Raw genomic sequence first — 12503 nt, forward strand, 5'->3', positions numbered from 1 at the left:
TAGCCCCAGGGGTGGCCAAGGGGAGGCTATTTGAAGGGTCAGGGGGCTGTGGCCCAAGCTTGGCCAAGCAGCCTAGAGTGCCCACATATTTATGTGTAGGTCTCCTATGGGAAGGAACTGGGAAAGGGAAGGGAAGAGAGGAAAGGTGAGCTGTTAGCTGGAGTCCAAAGGCTGAGTCTCAGGGACTCATAGACATTTCTAAATTCAAACCTGGCTTTTATTAAGTTTTTTTTTAAAAGAAATTCACTGGAGTTACAAAAGTAGTACGGGAAGGCCTTGTGTGTCTTTGACTCAGCTTTCTCTAATATTAATGTCTTACACAACCACATTACCATTATCAAACAACTCAACATTGGTACAGTACTATTAACTAAATGGCAGACTGAAAACTAGTAACTAGTGCTGAAGCCAGAGAGGCCTCGTCTCAGAGGGGGGACCAAGCCTTCCAAAGCTGGGACTGCAGTCCTGGAGTTTGGGATTTCCAGGCTCACAAGGAGGCCAAGCACCAGCCTGGTGACCACCTGATGTCCCTTTAGCTCTTCTGTCCCACAATTTGGGATCTGCGGAGGGGGCCAGTCGTGCCCTCTAGGTCTCAGATCCATTTCATGAGAGGCTCCCTGGGTCTAAGGATCAGGTCACTGTGAATATTAGATCATATTAGATTTTGAATATTTGAATCTATAGGACGATATAGGTGTTTGAAGAAGCCAATTGCTGCCTGCAGGCATGCATACATGCAAGTTCTCATCTTTTTCTTCTTAGTTCCTCCACTTGTTGCCTTGTTCTCTACCTGCTGAAGAGTGGAGAGTGTTGGACTGGGGTCAGGAGGGCCTGGTTCTCTGCCCCGAGCTCAGGGCCTTTGACACCTGCCCTGAACCTGATCTCTGTGGCCTTGAAGACCTCCTTCACCTCTGACTTTGTATTCTCCCTTCTCCAGTGTGATGTGTCGTCTAGTCACCCTCCGCTCCCCCACATCTTCCCTCCTTCCCCAGCTCATCTTCCTGCTTGCCTTGTGCTTCCTCCTCCCCACTCTGCCTCTCCTGGTTCCCGCTGCCCCTCCCACTCTCTGCACCCCTTCCTCCTCTTTCCCTGCTTCTCCTCTCTTTTTCTTCCTTACTTCCCCCGCACTTCCCTTCCCTCCATTCACGTATCATCCCTGTCACACACAGGGGCCTTTATGGTTCATCAAATGCTCATGGCCGTTAGTTCAATGAGAGGGGAAAAAAAAAGATGAAATTAAATCATAGTATTGGCAGCTGGCAATTTGCTTCAATTGCAGAAAAATGTCCCCGGCTTCCTTGAATATTGAAACATTGATGAGGAACAGATTTTCTCTGGCAGCATGAATTCCCCTCTGTCCAAGCTTGGCAGAGGGACGGCCTTGCTTGATATTATTATAGGCATTCCCTGTTTTCGATGCATTCCCTGTTTAGCAAAGTTGGAACGCATTTCAACCAACCCCTGTATTGAGGTAACACTATTTTTATTTGTAATGAGGGTATATTAAAATATATATGTTTTTCCCACTGATTTCTGGCTCTGGGGAGGCTGGAATCTGATGACGTTCCGACAGGAAGGCCTGGGTTTTTCCACCCTCTGTCCGTGGGGAGGGTGCTGGAATGCAGGCACTTCCCCTTGGCCCCACCCCCTTGTTGGATTTCACTTATTTTAATAAACATTTTCCTTTTTTGGTTTCCTCAGTGATATAGAATCAGAGGCGTCAGTTGGAGGGGGTATTTCAGAGGTCATCTTTCTGGTTCCCCACACACGTTGACGACAGGCCTGGGCAGGGCCTGAGGCTCAGGGATGATATAAAGAGAAGTTGAACATATGGAGAAAATATGTGGATACAGTTATGCAGCTGTTTCTGTCCACACAGGGGAATCTAGGAGTGAAGGGTGACAGAAGGAAGGGGCATAGGGGCCAGCCTGTAAGGCTAGTAGGAGAAGCTGTAAGGGAGGGTGGGGGCAGTTTGGTAGAGACAAGCTCTGGGACACTGGGAGACTCGGAAGCAATGGCTACTGACAGCTGATCTCTTTTGAGAAAATCTTTAGTGCCTTCAGTTAGGGTAAATCAATACTTTAAACAGCATGTAACCTCCCGATCCAAGCACACCTGGATGCATGCTCTCTGCATCCGAGCCGTGACAATTATGGTCATGGAATTCCAGAGCTGGCTGGAATCTTAGGATAATATAATCCAGGGGTCTTAACCCAGCACCTCTGGAATTTAGAGAATGCCCTGAAATGAACAAAATCACTTATGTGCCCATTTTTTTTCTGGGGCATGGAAACAAGTTATAGCTTTCATCATTCCTAAAAGAGAATGTGACCCAAGCAGTCTTCAAATCACTGGTCTACTTCAGTCCCCGTGTTGACTATCTGGGGAAACAGGACCCGTCAGGTGACGTGGCTTAACTAAAGCCTCATGGAGAGTCACTGTAATTCTTTCCATCTACTGATGATGAAACAGGCCTGGGGAATGCTAGTGACTCAGACTGCTGGCAGCAGAGCCAGGCTGCCGCTGGTGTCCTGGCTTTCAGTCCAGGCTTTGGACATCACCATCTTTGCTGCCACACCGCTGCTGCTCCTCTAGTCTCTTCATCATTTCTGGAAGCAGCAGGGGCTGCCTGTCCTGGACTTCACTCCCTGCTTCTGAGACTTGACAGTCCTCGAAGGTGTTTGAACGGGACAGGTTTTCACAAGACCAGTGTTCACTGTGATTTTGCTTAAAGTCATGTTCTGATGTATAATGTAGGGACCCCGCACCTTGGTTTAGGAGCCTGGTAAATGGAGACTTTAAGACTTGAGCCACTTAGTATAGAGCTAGAACTCAAGCTCAGTTTCCTCCAAAGCCAGTTCACCTTCAAAACCAGGTATATATCTGGTGGGTGCATAAAGGTGAAGTGGACTTGGCTACAGTTTGGCTAAGTCTTTCTAGCTTTGTCACCTCTCAACAGAGACTGTGAGCTCCAGCTCCTTGGAACAGTTTTCTGTTCTTTGAATACACCAATGCTATTTCATATCTTTGGTACAAGCTGTCCTTTTTGCTGGAAATACCCTTCCTCTGAAGTGCCTTCTTAATTTTTCAGGCTTGTCCCCAAAGTCACCTGCTCTGGGAATCTTCGCTGACTCTCCTAGGCAGAGTCGGCTGCCCCTCTTCCCTGTTCATGTGCCTGTCTTAGAGCTTATCACGGGGTTTCGTGAGTATTGGTGTAGATGCCAGTGTCCCGGCTGGACTGTGACCCCCTGGAGGATGGAGACTGTATAGAACACTGAAGGCAGTGACTCTCACTGGGAACCATTTCATCCACACACCCCACTGCCCTGCCCCAGGGGTCGGGGAGGAGTGCTAGTGGCCTGTAGTAGGCAGAGTTCAGAGATTCTGCTAAATATCACACAATATCAGGATGGCCCCTTACCACAAAGAATTGTTGGGTTGAAAATATCAGTAGTGCTGGTGCTGAGCAACCTGCCACAGAGAATCAGTAACCTGTGGTTACATCCCTCATATAACTGGTACAAATGTGTGAAGGGTTAACACAATCTGAGATGAGCAGTGGCTGTTACCACTTCCTGGTGGCCAAGACAAAGGGTGTGGCCTCTGACAACAAGATGTTAAAGGGAGTTTTGAATGCTTGGTTTGGATTGTAAGAGCTTTCTGTGAGTCTGTCAGCTCTTGGAGAAGATGGCATTGAGGGTTCCTTCCAGCCCTAGTGTTCTAGGGTTCAGTGCATATCAAACATGTTGTGAACAGGCCAATGGGAGACCTCATGTAGGAAGAATACATCTTTTGGAAACTCCTTTCATACTCTCAAAAGCATTACATTTCTTTATATGAGGATCCCCCTGCTTTGAGAACTTATTGCAAGATGAGAGACAGACCACAAGTAGAATTTTAGATATATTTGACCTAATCAGCCATATTCTTGAGTGTTTATCTGGAATAAACACATGGATGAACTGTTATTGAATAGTCAGCATATAAACTAAGAGATTTTATGTATCTCTCTCTGAGTCACTACTGGCAAAGTGCACTAGTCAGGGAGGCAAAGGCAGAAACAATGCGCACATGAGGGTCCACTTGGGGGGAGGCTGGGGCTGGGATGCTGGGGAGGGGGATGTGCAAGTTCATGGTCAGGAAGGAGGGAGGAAAGAAGGTCGTTTGCTGGAGCAGGTGGACTGGGGGTAAAGTCGTGGGGCAGGAGGGTGGAGCGTGGGTGCCGCAGGGGGGCTGGCCTGATGTCACTGGAGGGTGAGTTTAACAGCTAGTCTTGCATGAGTTGAATCGTTTGGGGAGGAGAGTCCAAGGTCATGAGAAAATGTTTCTAAATCTCCAAGAACCCCTTTAAAAGTATTCAGATTCCAAGGCCCCATCCCTGGAGGCTCTGCTTGTGTAGTTCTGGAGCAAGGCCCGGGAATCTTCAGTTCCCAGAAGTGCCCCAGGTGCGTCTGCCAGTCCTTCAGTGCCCCAGATTAGAGAAGCTGAGGAGGAGCTGGGGGCCGAGGGGCTGCAAGGACACCGAGCATTCAGTCCAATAAACTGAACACATTTGGGATTATTCTAGGTGCTGGGAGGAGGGCAAGACACAGGGGTTTCTGTCTGATGGGTACAGTTTCAGTGGGGAGGGTAGACTCAGCTAAAGGCCTCGGACCTCCAGAGGCAGGGAGGCTACAAGAGGAGGAGGTGAGGGGGTAGAAGGTGTGACAGATCCAGTGTGGACAAAGGCTTTGGTTTTGGAGTCAGGGAGGTGGGCATAGTTAGGAGTCTTTTGGAAAGTGCACTGGATGGATGCCAGGCATTGTGGGGAACCTCTCATCCCCGCCTCGTCTCAGAGCTGTGCTCTTATCTATCTCAAAGAGGAGCTTACTCTAGACCAGGGCAGTGGCTGCAACTCCCCAGAGACCTGGTGGGCGCCTCTGCCATTGAGGGGAGTCCTGGGGTGGGGGAGTTTAGGGGCACCTGAGGACACTGCTGATGCCCAGGCTGCAGTTGTTCACCACCTATGGTGTGGTCACATCTGTCCCCAAGCTTTATGGCTCTGTCGACAAGTCTTTGTCTTCCCCTTCCTCTCAAAATAAAACTGGCTTTACTAGGCTCGGCAGGCTCAATATAAAATAATAAATGTTATTAAGAAGGTTAATGCAATCTGCTCCTCAAGAACAGTCTTATAAAAAAAATTCTTAACATTTACAGAGCAGCTATTCTATCCCAGATACATAGCAAAGGGCTTCAGTTACATCGCCTTAAGTAATTTTAATATAACCTCCTGAGATAGGTCCTGTACTAGCCAGAATTCTGCAGAAAAAGAGAGCCAATAGGATCTCTCTCTCATCTATCTCTACCTGTCTATTGATTAATCTATCAGTCTATTGATCATATTACCTACCTCTATCTCTGTCTTATAAGGAACTGGCTTATGTGACTATGGAGGCTGACAAGTCCAAAATCTATAGATTCAATGTCCTAGTTCAAGACATAAGGCTGGCAGGCTGCTCTAGAATCAGGCAGAGTTGATGTCCCAGTTTAAAGAACATCAGGCAGAGGAATTCTTTCTTCCTGGGGGAGGGTGAGCCTTTTGTTCTGTTCAGGCCTTGAACAGCCCAGCAGCAGCAGGAAGACACTGAACTCCTGAAGAAAGGAACAGAAAAGAACCATGTTACTTTAATATTTCCTGTGGTGAGGACCTTACTACCTTGCAGAGTAATCCATTATATTTTAAGAGTGCTGAAGGAAATTTCTTCTCATATTGAAATCTGCTTCCCCTTATTCCAGAGTGACAGAATAAATAGTCTCTTTATTACATGAATACTTTTCAAATTTTTGTAAACAGGGATCATAGCCCCTTGAGACATTTCTTTTCTAGGCTAAATACTTCCAGTTCCTTCTAGAATTCTTTCTGTGATTTGGTTTTGAGACCCTTTTTTAGCTTTGTTTTCTCCTGGCTATGGGCTATGACTTCCTAAAACATCCCAAATGTCCTAGTTCTGGTGTGACTAATGCTTGTAGCAGAGTGAAAATATCACCTCCAATGTTTTGAGCATTAGGTATTTATTGATATTTCTAGGTTGCATTAACTTTCTCAATAATATTTATTATTTATATTGTGCCTATGGTCAACCTAAATTAGGTCTCACCATGTTATGCTTCTGCACTTGATTTAAAATTTAGAATTTTATATTAATTGCTGTTAATATATATCATTGACCCGTATTTCAACTCAACTCTGCCATTTAACGTCTTGCTACTGATTTGTGGCTGGAAGAGAAAATGGAAGGGCATCAAAGAGAAAGTGCTGTTGGTTCTCACCTCTGTCCACTCTGTCTTGCCAGAGGAGGAAAAAAAAATACAGAGCACTGGTTCTATCCTGGGGAGTGGGGAATCATGGGCTTTTGTAGGTTGGGGTTTGGATCAGGCTTGTATGTGGACAGTGAGTCCCTAAAATGGAAAAAGAGCATGTATGGCATTTTCCTGTTCCATGTTCACTTGTCCCAGGGATCTGAGAACAAGGATGAAGCGGGGGCTCAGGACACTGGGGTCTGGATGGAGAGGCCTAATGTGAAGGATCCAACTGATATTCAAACTCTTTATGCTTCCTTTGGGACTCAACCTAATTTCTCTCAGAGCCTTGGGCCCAGAAGCCATGGAAGATGCGGTCCTTGCCCTTAGGAAGAAGCCTATGATTGATTTGTGAGAGGAGACTTGCACGTGGGAAACTGCCTAGGGATGAAGACATATTTGTGCTGAGTGGCAGGGGGCTGACCACTGCCCACACGGGGGTCTACGGAGGGGTATGAGACAGATGAAGCCACCAGAGAGTATCCTGGGGGGTGGGAATGGGGCTGAGTCCTGAAGGGTTTGGAGAGGGAAGAAAGGAGAAAAGACTTTATGGGGTAGGGAAGGGCATGAACACAGTGGATGGGGGTGACCACAACCTGGCAGAGGCCCAGGGATGAAGATCACACTGGCTCTTCTGCAGGCAACGGAAAGGGTTCCTGATGAGAAGCACTTTGTAGCAAGAACCTTTCAAAGGCCCAGTCCTTGAGTCTGGCCCAGCTGTGCCATTTCTCTTACCAGCAGCCCCATCCAGGCTCTGCTCCTCTTCTTTCTAGATTCCTCACACCCTCTTTGCTGGTCTTCTCACCTCTGTCTTCCAAAACTCTTACCCAAGACACATATTAATTTTTATTTTTTCAAACCCTGGGTGGGGAGCAAGATACAAAGAGGTACATGAATGTGGTCCCAATTTCAAATATTCTGCCCTATTGTCCGACAATAGGGCAGAATTTTTTTTGATCCCTCCCTGACAGCCTTTGCATCTCAGCTTTTCACTTGGAATATGTAGTAATAAAATTATTAATAACGAATAAAGCAACTAACATTCAGAGTGAAAGAGATAATGCGAGGTTTTATTATGCTACACGTTAAACATGGTGATCATCCAATGAGGTAGGTGCTATTATCAAGCCCATTTTATAGATAAGAAATTGAGGTGCGTAAAGGTTAAGTAAATTGTCCAAAGATACACAGAGAGTAAGTGGCAGCCCCGGGACAAGCACAGGCAGTCTGACTGCAGGTTCTGCCCTGCTTACTACACATCTGCTTCACTGTGGAAATAGTATTCCAGGAGAAGGAGTGGAAAGAAAGGGGAAGTTTTTATTGACACCTAGTAAACTGTGACCCTTGTGCACTGTTTACCTGCCACCACAATTAACCTTACCTCACTCTGAAAGACAAATTAGTACTCCTGTTTTATAAATGAAGGATACAGATGCTAAATGAAGTCACTAGTCGTGGGCACACAGCTGGTACAACGGGTAGTCAGATTTAAGCTGAGATCTCTTTCCCCTAGAGGCCAAGTATTTCCACTGCAAAGGTGAGCTAGCTCCCAAGCAGCTGGTATCAGGAGGGAGGGAATGGGCCACATGTGAGCAGAGAGGGCCTAAGAAAACTTGCCTAACCATGAAAAAACGTGGCATTTCAGGCAGTGTGACACAGCTGGGCACAGCTGGTAGATAGCAGCTGGGCAGTATCTGTGGCCAGTGTGCTGGGGTATATGCATTTGAGAACAAAGAGTCTGGGCTGATCTTACGTGTTTCTGTGCAGAGGATCTGAGAGAGCAGCAGGCATGGTGAGCACTAGCGACTGACTGCATCAAACATGCCCTACATGCAGGACAGAAAAGGCCTGTCCACTCACAATGACCTCTTAAGCCTAAGCCACTACCCAGATGGTAAATGCCACCCCTAGGGTCATCTCAGGAGGCCAAGGTGGGCAGGAACCCAGTTTCCCTGATTTTGGAAATTTGTTCTTATCAGCCTCCCTTCAGGATGCAGTAGGAAATAGGCAAGGAAAGCAGAGACATAGAGAGGGAGAGAGAGGGAGAGATGCTTCCCACTGACTCCCGAGGTTCTAGAGCAGTGTCTCTTCAACTTTCCTGTGTGTCAGGATCAACCAGAAAGGACTGCTAAAGCCAGGGTGTTAAACTAGGTTGTTTAACTAAGTCTGGTTGAAATGAAGAGTGTGGAGACTCACTCCCAGAGTTTCTGGTTCACTAGATCTGGGGTAGAGCCCAATAATTTGCATTTCTAATGTAACAGCAGGTGGTGCTGATGGTGCCAGTTCGGGTACCACTCATGACCTCCTTGGACGACAGGCCCCTTTTCTTTTTTTTAAGTCTCTACCCTTGGATGCATGAATCAGGGGCCTGTTAAGAAACAGCAGTCGTCTCAGATGGTTCAAACAAGAATTTAATGAAGGGGCTGCTTCCAAAAGTGTGGGCAGGATGCTAAAGGAGCACACAGGGAAGTTGAGGCACCCAGGGACCAGCAACTGGGAAGAATTGGCCACATTAGGGCTACAGAAACAAGGGTGGGAAGGGTTTCTAGGGCGTGATGAGGGCTGTGCTGTCTGGGGGAGCTGGCGTGGAGGAGAAACATGCCAGAAATGTAGTGCTGGAAGGGTCCCCTCTCTGCTCTTTCACTCTCCACTGCCTCCTGGAGCATCCTATTGGCTGAACCAGCTGCGTGCCAGAGGCCACTGGGTGTAGTTCTTTCCAGTGGTCCCAGGGCACAGAACAGAGCCAAGAATGGATCTGGAGAGGGAGGGGGGCTCATGGAGAATGCAAGCACCCTAGGCAAGACCAGCTCCTCTTCCTCACTATGGCCCATCTCTTGACACCTACCTTTGCTTTTTCCAGAATCTTACTAGGGGCCAGCAGGGCCACAAGAGAAGAGGGACTACATCATGCCTGCAGTCTTCCTCAGTCCCCACTCAGCCAGTTTGAGACTCTGCCCATGCCTCGACAGCCTGTGGAGATATCAGGGCTCCTAGAGAGGCTGTTAGCTGAGCTGTCTCTCCCTCTCAGCACCCCTCCTCCTCACCCCCCATCTCAGGATGGCCATATTTCTGCCAGCCTTCTGTGGCTTCCACACTGTCAGGGTGGATTGGAAAAAGTCTCACTGCTTCTGTAGCCACCTCACAGGACTCAGATGGGAGAGCTCTGAGGGGCTGGGGGTACAGTGTGGGATAGCTGGCCAGAGAGGGGACAGAGAGCGTCACGCTATTTCCAAACCAAACCGTAAGGAACATGCAGTGCTTGGTGCTGGCTCAGAAAGACCTCCCTTTCCACCTACGGAACACTGAAAATGAAATCTCCTAATCCTTAGGAAAAAAAACAAAAGGAGAAGAGGGGAAAACATGAGGAAGGGGGGAGAGGTGTTTACATCTGAGAACTGTCCAGAGCTGCCAGGCACAGGGCCATGGTGCAGCTGGGCCCGGCTGGTGCAAGTCTGGTGTCTCAATTTACCTTTTCATGGTTGTCAAGATATTTTCCTGAGCTATGCAGCAAGATCTCTGTGTCAGATAACCCCCTCTGTGGTAAGATAATCTTTGAGCATGTTTTGGGAAACTGGGGGCTGGCTGGTGGTTTTATAACTGACATGGAAGCCAGTGGGCAGCACATGGGGAGATCCCCACACCATGGGGACAAGGAGGACAGACCTTGTCCCTGGGCTGGGTGGGGGCTCTTGGGTGTCAGGCTCCAGGAGGGGCTCCTAGGCAAAGAGAAGTCTGGTGAAATGGTCTAGGCCCTCCCTGGGTGGGCTAAACCAGCCTCTTCTCAGCTCAGCTTCTAGTTCCTCTTCTTCTTGAGAGAAAAACAACAGAAACTGAACCCAGAGTCTGTCAAGGAACCCTCTTTAAGACGGGAGCCTTGGAAAGGAGCTTCTTATGAATTAGGGTATTAAAGCTCTGGCTGGAGACAGAGAAATGGATGCCCTGCAGTTCAGTGTATTCTTCCTGTGGATCTTTGTTTTCCCAGAGCCCTGTATGCAGACCTAGACCTGCTCCTAGGGACTGGACGTGCCTCAGCCCGCTTGGAGAGCTCTCGTCCTGGGGGGAGGGAGACTGACACCCGCAGAAGCCCACGGGCTCTTGTTACCATGTGTCCATCTGCAGGTTGCACTGGCCAGCTTGCGCCTGTCCCAGGTGATCAGGTTGATAAGTGAGTGAACTAGAAGGGGCAGCTGAAAATATCTGCTCTACAGCAGGTTAACTGGGGAGGCAGAGGCTCAGGGTCTGCAGTAACAACTCAGCACGCTGACAAACAGGGAGGCAGGGCAGGTCAGTGGCATGGGACCCCGCAGAACAGCACCAGGCCCACAGCCTCAGCCACTTGGACTGGGGCTTAGTACCAGTTCTCTGAGAAAGAGAGGCAGCTGGATCTCCGACTCCCTGTACTTTTCATGTGCTTTTGTTTTAAGTGTGAATTGTAAACAGTTTGTGTTTGCATTAAACACAGTGGAAGCTAACCGAAAAAAAGAAAAACCAGAAAGCTGTCCTAGTTTTTTGCTCTGCTCTGGGACACCTGGCGGAGTGGAGGCGGGCTGGGTGTCAGGTCAGGGATCCTGCGGTTGAGTTCACCTGCCGCTGCAGTACAATGTCGGGAGACCTTCCCTGCCTAGGTGGCCAGTTTCCAGAAGTGTAATAAGTGGGTCTGGCTGGATAACTCTGAGATCCTGTCCAGCTTTGATATTCTGTGATTCTTTAGCCTGGTGATTGTCTCTGCAGTGAATCTTGTATTCAGAGATCTCTTTAGGCTTCACAGTTATGCTTTAAGGAGGAAAACACAGATTTGAGAATCCATGTTTGGGAAATGCATCTTCCTGACACCACTTTGGTAAATAAGGAAGCTGGGTTCTGGCCACTGCACCCTGTGATTTCCAGAGCAGCCCAACCATGAACGTCTGGGGCTCTTTCCTGGCCCTTGAGCCTTGTGTGCTGTGGATAGATAGCATTTCCATCCACACACCTCATCTTCATGGGTTCATGCGGGAGTCTGATCCAGAGCTAGGGGGGGATCTCCTGACTTTCAAGTTGGCAACATGATGCTGTTTTTTCCTTATGATCAGATCTAGGTTGGATATCCAGATCAGTAGCAGGGCTGAAGGTATATGGGGGTCATGAGAATGGGTCGTAGTAGGACAGATTCAGAGCTCCACCTGCCAGCTGCCACTGACTTCCTTATCAATAACAAAATGACACCCATCTTTGGGGGTAGCTAGGGGGATGAAATGAGGACACTGTAAAGCATTTCTCTCTTGTCCTAGTTCAAGTTAGATGTTCAACCCATGAGTTTTCTGTCCTCTTCCTTTTAAATTTCTGGGAGGAAAGTGAAAGAGAGAGTCATTTGGAGAAAGGAGGCCCAAAGGAGAATATGGAAGTGACCTGGACATGTACAGGAAGGTGACTCACATGCTTGCACATTACGGCCTATAGAAGATACTGCAGCTAAGTTCATCACAGTAAGAAAACAATTTTAGGTGACAAAACACCCAGAGCCCAGGCAATAGGAGGGTGGTGGCAAAGATGACTTTTTCTATGGGATTGTCTTTCAGCCAGCAGACTGTCATTCTTGCATGGACACCTAGGAGTTGCTTCTCACACTTGTCTCCCTTTCTCTTCTCTTCTCTCCTCTTCTCTTCCCACTTCTGGGTTCTCTCTCTGTCTCTCTCCCACCCCTCTTGGCCACTGTGAAGCAGAGGAACCCTTTGGTAGCAGGCTCTGCTAGATAAGTTTTCTCAGAGTGAAGCCCTGATCACCCAGAGACCTTCCCTTGTTAATACTGGTGCAGGAGCTCCTCTGAGAATTACTATGCCAGGGGAATCTCTTCCCAGCTGCTCAGGAGGGAGAGTCAGAGTTAGGAAAGGCCGATCACATTCTACACACTAAAGGATGCCCCACAAACCTCTTAGGAGTCTCCGTGGTCTCACAACTGTCAAGCAGCTGGAGGGATTTAGGCTCAACATCATGAAGAATATCCTAATAATTAGAGTTAAAGCCCTAGATCAGGTGCATGACAAAAATTTCACACTCCTTTCAATCAAATGCATTTTCCAAAAACAGAAAAGGAGACCCTCTTCCTCTCCCCTCCTCTCCCCTCCTCTCCTCTCCTCTCCTCACCTCCCCTCTCTTCCCCTCCTCTCCCCTCCCCTCCCCTCCCC

The 12503-nt window shown here is 48.2% G+C and overlaps 1 long non-coding RNA gene across 1 annotated transcript; it reads right to left on the reverse strand.

Annotated features, from left to right (window-relative positions):
• Positions 1-3952: 3952 nt before the first annotated feature.
• Positions 3953-12288, reverse strand: LOC130684226 (uncharacterized). Its single transcript, XR_008998413.1, has 3 exons — positions 12248-12288; positions 7075-7200; positions 3953-5631 (listed from the first exon to the last, which is right to left on the reverse strand). It is a non-coding gene; the product is annotated as an uncharacterized LOC130684226 (long non-coding RNA).
• Between the last annotated feature and the right edge of the window lie 215 nt (positions 12289-12503).

This window comes from Manis pentadactyla, chromosome 6, assembly GCF_030020395.1.
Source record: "Manis pentadactyla isolate mManPen7 chromosome 6, mManPen7.hap1, whole genome shotgun sequence".
In the NCBI taxonomy this organism is placed as follows: Eukaryota; Metazoa; Chordata; class Mammalia; order Pholidota; family Manidae; genus Manis; species Manis pentadactyla.